The sequence below is a fragment of the Lactuca serriola genome, chromosome 4 (assembly GCF_051521515.1).
Source record: "Lactuca serriola cultivar US96UC23 chromosome 4, Lser_US96UC23_V15, whole genome shotgun sequence".
Taxonomy (NCBI): domain Eukaryota; kingdom Viridiplantae; phylum Streptophyta; class Magnoliopsida; order Asterales; family Asteraceae; genus Lactuca; species Lactuca serriola.
Window position 1 is genome coordinate 225,057,590 of NC_136411.1, and position 7,345 is coordinate 225,064,934.

A 7,345-nucleotide genomic window follows, 5' to 3' on the forward strand; every position below is an offset into this window, starting at 1 on the left:
AATTAACAATTTAATAGACATATATGTCATATTCTTAACTTGAACATTTATACATTTAGATGTGGTGGCTAGTGTTTCGTTCAAAGTTTAATTTACATAATATTCACAATTTAAATTTTATATATTTTATTTAAAATTAGAGAAAATCATATACATGTATAATGTTTCTTTCTTCACATATTTCATAAGCAAACACAAAACTAACTCATAGAAAAATCACAATTTAATACAATCAATTCAAAAACTTAATACAGTCAATTCACAGCTTAATACAATAAATTCACAGTTTAATACATAAATATTATATATTTACAACCATATTCTCAACTTAAAACTCACATTTATACGTTAATATTTGGAGGAGTGTTTGTGTATTAAATTGTAAATTTATTATATTAAGTTGTGAATAAAATTTACAACTTAATACACAAAATTCACAATTTAATACAATACCTTTACAACTCATTGGCAAGTATAATCTCATATTTCAGTGTATAAATAGCTCGTTCACAGTTTAACACATAGATAAATTATCATTTATTTTAGAGGCAAACATCAAAATAAAAACATGTACATGACTCATAAAAAAGGATAACTTATCTTATATCAACGAAGTAGATGAAGATGAGTGACAAATATAACATATCTTTACTCTACCACCACCATTAGCATCAACACCGCCAACTACAATATATTCACAATTTAATTCATCATTTTAGACACTAATTCACAACTTAATCCAATATTTCAGACACTAATTTACAACTTAGTGCATCAAAAAATACACATTTACAACTTAATAACTTACATATTCACAAATTAATACATAAAAACACATATTCACATTTTAATACACTATATTCACAACTCATTTACATGTATAAAATTCAAATCTAAAAAAAGTCAGAATTCACAATTTAATACAACATTTTAGACACTAATTCAAAGTTAAATTGAATATTCAAAACACTAATTCACAAAATAATGCATAAAAAAACAGAATTCATAAAATAATATGCATTTCAAACACTAGTTCACAACTTAATACAAAACTTTAAACAGTTATACATAACTTAAAAGCTTTCAGATCTCGTTGAGACATTTCATCAAACACCTTGTGTTTGCATTGTTTCTTCCGCTTAATTTAATACTCCCTCCATCCCAATATTATTGTCCACAGACAAAAAACATACAGATTAAGAAAAACATTAATTACCACTAACTTTATATAATAAAATGAAAATTTTGTCCTTACTTTGCATTTAATGTTCCATTAAATGCTTAGTTGGTTAAGTAATAATGAGGGGATATTTTGGTAAGAATGTTATTTATTTTTAGAAGTTGACTAATATTTTGGAACAAACCAAAAAGGAAAGATAGACTATAATTTTGGGACGGAGGGAATATTTCAAACATTAATTCACAACTTAATAACATACATATTCACAAATTAATACATAAAAACACATATTCACAGCTTAATAACTTTGCGAATTTCATTGAGACATTTCATCAAACACTTTGTCTGCACCAAAAATACTTTATTCAAAATGATAGAAAATCGTATTTATACATAATGCTTCTTTTCCAAACTTCAAATAAATAACATCTACATATATAAATAAAATGATAACTAATCTAAATGTTTTGTATTAAAATTGTATTAGATCATAAAAACTTAAAGAATAAAATCAAATTTGAAGTCATCTTACCTGGTTTGAGTTAGAGCATCGAAGTAGTAAATCAAAGATCATGGAAGAAGGCAACATTTTATGGTGCTCTAGTGAGGTTAGTGGTCAGTGACGAAGCACACATTACAGATTTAGAGGTGTAGAAAGCCAACATCGACGGTAGCTGGCATCCGTTATTACAGATTTTGAGATGTTTTGATGTTGTCGACAACAGATGTTCATCGATGCAGCGAAGGAAAGGCATCAACGATTTGGCACTCACCGGAGCTGTAGATCTGAAAAAAGGTGGTTGTTGGTGTTAAAGCATCGGAGATCAAAGAGGAAGGAGGAAGGCAACGTTTTTTGGTGTTCTAGCGAGGTCAACAATCAGAGATGAAGCACACATCATAGATTTGGAGGTGTACAAGATCGACATCGGCGGTAGGTGGCATCGATTTTTCCAGATCTGTAAGTGGTTTTGATCGGTGGTCGAGGCAACAAAAGGGAAGTATTTCATTAAATATTTTATGTGTACCACAACTTAATACAATCAAAGGTTTAATACAAAAAAATCACGACTTAATATAATGATTTCAAAGTTTAATACACAAAAAATATATATTCACGAGCATTTTCTTAAATTAAAACTTACATTTTAAGACTGTAATTCACAGTTTAATAAAAAAAAACATTTTAAAACTCTCATTCATAGTACTTACAACTAAAAAATATAATTGATTTTGTGGAAGTATTTCATTAAATATTTTATGTGTACCACACAAATTCACAGTTTAATAGAAAATTTCAGGACTTTCATTCACAGTTTAATAGCCACAAACAAAAAACACACATATTAAGAAAAATATTAATTACCACTAACTTTATATAATAAAATAACAGTTTTGTCCTTACTTTGTATTTAGTGTTCCATTAAATGTTTAGTTTGTTAAGTAATAATGAAGAGGTATTTTGGTAAAAATATTATTTATTTTTAAAAATGGACTATTATTTTGGGACACACCAAAAATGAAAGATGGACTATAATTTTGGGATGGAATGAGTATTAATTTACTCGGTCACAGTTAAAAACTAACATAAACATAACTAGACAGTAATTGAAAAATTAAAACATCACAATTCACAACTTAAAAAAAAACTAAATTGAAGAAAAGAAACTAACATAACAACACACATTATAAATTAAATTCACAAAATAACAACCATAAAACATAAAGTTTGAATACTATTTTATACAAATATTATAACAAATAAGTAAATGAATATTGTTTCACAACTTAATAGAAGTTAAAATAAGATTAACAGAAACATACAATAAATGAGATATCAAGACATTAAATTCACACCTTAACAAAAAATAAAACGATTGAAACAAAACTATTTTTTATCATAGATATCAAAGACGGTAGCAAGATTTTTAGAATAAAATGGCTTTAATTATAATGTATTGATATATTATTAAAAAAATCAAACACAAAACATATATAATTAATAATTTAAAATTTTAAGATTTAGCTAAATTCTTAGAAACAAAAAAGTTGTGAAACATACCAAAAGCTAAAAGTAATACAAAAGAAGCAAAAGTAATAGAGTAAATTACTGAAATCGTCCCTGTGGTTTGGTCAAAGTTGCACATTTGGTCCGTAACTTTCTTTTGCACTCAAATCGTCCCTATGGTTTGATTTTGTTGCGTTTTTCATCCCTATGGTTTGATTTTATTGCGTTTTTCGTCCCTTACATACATAAAGTTAAAGACCAAACATGCAATTTTTACCAAACCATAGGGACGAAAAACGCAACAAAATCAAACCACAGGGACGATCTGAGTGCAAAAAAAAATTAGAGAGCAAATGTGCAATTCTGGCCAAACCCGAGGACAATTTCAGTAATTTACTCAAAGTAATATGAAGTCAAATCCCATATTATATTTTTATAAACATAAATAAGGCTAATATGATAATAGTCCAGGGACTAGAGTACTAGACTATAACAGTGTGTATATATAATATATATATATATATATATATATATATATATATATATATATATATATATATATATATATATATATATTATTAAAACTTATTCTTGCATAGCAGACAATGTGTAGTCATAGTGACAATTTTATAGGAAACAATAAAAGTTAACAGTGGATGATTACCTTTAATGTCTCTCTAAAATCGAGATCGTTGTATTTTTATCAAAAGCACTTCCTCTCCTGTAGCAAACAAGCTTGAAGTTCCTTCTTCTTAGACGAAAAATTAGTAGTGAGTGGCCAGAAAAGAAAATAGAAAGGAACACCTGCTCCAATAACAAGGCGTCGGAGGTCAATGGATAATGGCAACTCAAAGGTAGTTTTTGGATTTTTGCAGTTGTAGAATTTAATTGTATACAACATTATTGATGTTTATTAATCTTCAATTTCAATAAGATATGTAGAGCACCAGTGGTAGAGTAGCAGGGAGGTGGTGATCGGAGATGAACAAAGTGGCTGGAAGAGATCGGACATGAAACATATCTGGAAGGAGGCGATTGTTGCGGATCCTTGTCGATCACCTAACTCGTAGATCTGAACTTGCCAGTTGATGCTTGTAGATCTACATTATCGCTCGCCGATCTGCATCGTCACTCATCGGAATTCGTTGATTTAGCCTAGTCTTTCGACAGTGGTGTTGTAGCGGCGATTACCAACATAAATCATAGATCTTGAGCTGGAGGAAGACAATGTTAGCGGTGGAAAATTAACAAATATATTCTTCAGTAATTGTTAGACAAATCCGTTCATTTTGATGTATATATAAATTTGTATTTGAAAAATTAACAAATATAATCTTGGTTATAAGCTAAAAATAAGTGGTTTTAGGTTCTTAATCTTTTTTGTTCTCATTTGATCTTTTACCTATATTGTATGATTGAAATGGTAAATATAAAAAAAACTCATTTTTTAAGCTTTGCCAGGCAACTATAAATTGTTTTTCACCCAAACACTTTTTTGAGTTATAAATTGTTTTTCATCCAAACACTTTTTTCACCCAAACAGCTATAAATTATTTTTCACCCAAACACTTTTTGGAGTTATACTGGTATCAAACCGATGATAAATCAAAAAAACTCATTTTTTAAGCTTTGCCAAACACCCCTTAAATAAACAAAAAAGAAGCATGCCTTATCTGAAATTGATTAGTCATCTACAATTGCTCTATGAAGTTTCATTATTACGAAGAAAAAGCAACTTTATCAATCAAAAATTCAGATTAAAAACACCTAATCTTATTAAAAATTGGACTCCAATTGTAAAACTGAAAACTAGAGCTTAACACCACTATATAGAACTACTGACCATTCGTATCAATATCAATTCCCTTTACAAAATCAAATTTAACAAATTTAAAAAGACAATAATACAAATTGATTTGACTTATTATACATAAAAATTCTTTAAGTAACGTTGCTCATATTCTATGGGTGTAAAGTGTCTGTCATGCCATGGCTATGGCTTTCAGAACGAGGAATTTTTTATAATCACTGCAACAACATCAATAAGTCTCAACCAAAGTTATATATAAAACGTTTATGATTTGAACATGTTGATACATGGGTGCTCATATTCTATGGGTGTAAAAGAGTCTATCATGCCATCGAAATAGCGTTCAGATATTAAATCTTTTTATTTATAATCACAGCAGCCCTTCATTAAAAAATCCAACTCAAGATTAATTTCTCATTTATAAGATTCCATTTTTGTTATTAAATGGATCATTTGAAGCTCAGAAGTATGCGCATCATTTCACAGACAATGTCTCATAAGTCCAGACATATAAAATTTGCATATTCATCACAGCAACACAAGAAAATTTACAAAATTGTTAAAAAGTAACAGAAGAACAATCAAACACCATAATAGTAAAGTGTAACATGACTTAAATTTGATTAAAAATCTCAGAGATATTACGCAGAACAATCAACATGGCATCATTTCAGACCGCCCGTCTGCTGAATCTCGTCATTGAAATTATACAATCAATGCAAATTCAAAGAAAAACTTAAAAAGAATTTAATTACTTTTCAGACACAAATCGTTTGATTTTGTGAATACGAAAAGCATCACAAGATAATTGAGAGTTGTTTTTCTACATGAAAATGTTCAGTGTGTAGTATAAGATTGATGTGTCGCATCATTTGCTTTCAATATCCAACAATAACAACTAAAAATATGAAACAAACATAGAAAATATTTGCTTTACAAATGCATTTAAGAAAGAATTTGGCATCAGATAATAAGCGGAGTTTTTAGTCACCATGGTTTAATCAGTGTGTTAAGCATAAAACTGAAATTACATCATTTGCCAATTCAAAATAATATCCAAAGTTTCCAAATCCAATATAAAAAAATGTCAAGAACAACGAAAAGTTCGTTTTATGAAATGAGAAAGAATATAGGAAGGACCATTTGACACTAAAGCAATCCAATGAAATGCAATGCGTTGGTAAGCCATCCTGTAATTAGCTATATGCATCAGTTATATCTCCTTGAATAATCTCGATTTTATTCCCAAAGAGAGGGTAAAACAGATGCAAAAATGGATTTTCCAAAATAGAAAAACAGATCGATCTAAGCAAATCCATGGATTCTGAGATTAATTGTTTCGAAATAACGAGATAGAATCCAACAGATTAGCAAAATCAACTCCATCTTACCTTGAAGAGGCATCGACGTGGATTTTAGTGTGTGTTGATCGCCGAAAACAAGCACTCGAGATGTATACTTGTGATGCTGAAGATATCAGAGACATACGGGATTAAATAGGGTTTACAGTAGTTAGGGTTTTGAAGAAACGTGGCTACGAATTGATTTTTACCGCCCAATTCCTTTCGATTGCCCTAAAAGAACGGTATTCAAGGTTAAAAAGAGAGTAAATTACACAATGGACTATCTAGTCTGTTCTTTTTTTTAACTCGGATGGTTTAAAATAGTAAAATGTATTTTTTTTGCGTGTTGACTAATTTGCCATTTTTATTTCTTATTTATTATTAAAAACAATCGGGTCTCACCCTTTACCTTCACCATTCCTACTCATCGTCCTTAATCATCACCATCGACCGATTTCTTCTAGAAACAATTTGGCTACCACCACTACATATTCTTTCTTCCATCATCCCCACCCCTACCACCGCTAGAAAGCTCCCCCTCCTTTACCTTTGTTGGAAAGCTTTCAACCACCTCCTTACCATTTTCACGTTGGACATCAATTTCTCTCGTCGGAAAGCCTAACAGCCTCTCTTGCATCAACACCATCACCTTCTTCACCTCGATCGAGAAGAAGTGGTGATATCGGAGCTTAGGGCTCCACACCACTGCTCAATCCCTACATTAGAGTTTGTGTTAGCGACCTTCCACTACTGCTTGGACCACCGTCGACCTCTGGACAAATGTTGGTGGTTTTAGGGTTCCACAACTGCTTCAGATGTTGTCCATGAATTGATCCATTTATTTCCTTACCATTCTTGATGTGTAGTATGGTCGAATGAAACTAAAGATGTAGCCCTAAAATCACAGGATTAAAGATATGTCTCCTAACTCTCTTAGTGATCTGGGTATATTAGAATATGAAGCATTTGGTTCATGATTTGTGATTCGTTTTTTCATTAGATTTGCT

The 7,345-nt window shown here is 30.1% G+C and overlaps 2 long non-coding RNA genes and 4 other non-coding genes across 7 annotated transcripts; 1 reads left to right on the forward strand and 5 right to left on the reverse strand.

Moving 5' to 3' along the window:
- Nucleotides 1–920: 920 nt before the first annotated feature.
- LOC145096781 (uncharacterized) lies at nucleotides 921–6,512 on the reverse strand. 2 transcript variants are annotated; one of them, XR_013704068.1, is made up of 3 exons: nucleotides 6,387–6,512; nucleotides 3,850–4,399; nucleotides 921–1,966 (listed from the first exon to the last, which is right to left on the reverse strand). It is a non-coding gene; the product is annotated as an uncharacterized LOC145096781 (long non-coding RNA). The 2 variants fall into 2 exon arrangements; XR_013704067.1 differs by lacking the exon at nucleotides 921–1,966 and adding an exon at nucleotides 1,973–2,136.
- Nucleotides 3,900–4,555, forward strand: LOC145096782 (uncharacterized). Its single transcript, XR_013704069.1, has 2 exons — nucleotides 3,900–4,039; nucleotides 4,120–4,555. It is a non-coding gene; the product is annotated as an uncharacterized LOC145096782 (long non-coding RNA).
- Nucleotides 5,135–5,223, reverse strand: LOC145049125 (small nucleolar RNA snoR8a). Its single transcript, XR_013683239.1, has one exon. It is a non-coding gene; the product is annotated as a small nucleolar RNA snoR8a (small nucleolar RNA).
- On the reverse strand, nucleotides 5,286–5,378 carry LOC145049128 (small nucleolar RNA snoR8a). The gene has a single exon (XR_013683242.1). It is a non-coding gene; the product is annotated as a small nucleolar RNA snoR8a (small nucleolar RNA).
- Nucleotides 5,786–5,875, reverse strand: LOC145049111 (small nucleolar RNA R16). Its single transcript, XR_013683225.1, has one exon. It is a non-coding gene; the product is annotated as a small nucleolar RNA R16 (small nucleolar RNA).
- LOC145049108 (small nucleolar RNA R16) lies at nucleotides 5,952–6,039 on the reverse strand. The gene has a single exon (XR_013683222.1). It is a non-coding gene; the product is annotated as a small nucleolar RNA R16 (small nucleolar RNA).
- Nucleotides 6,513–7,345: the final 833 nt, after the last annotated feature.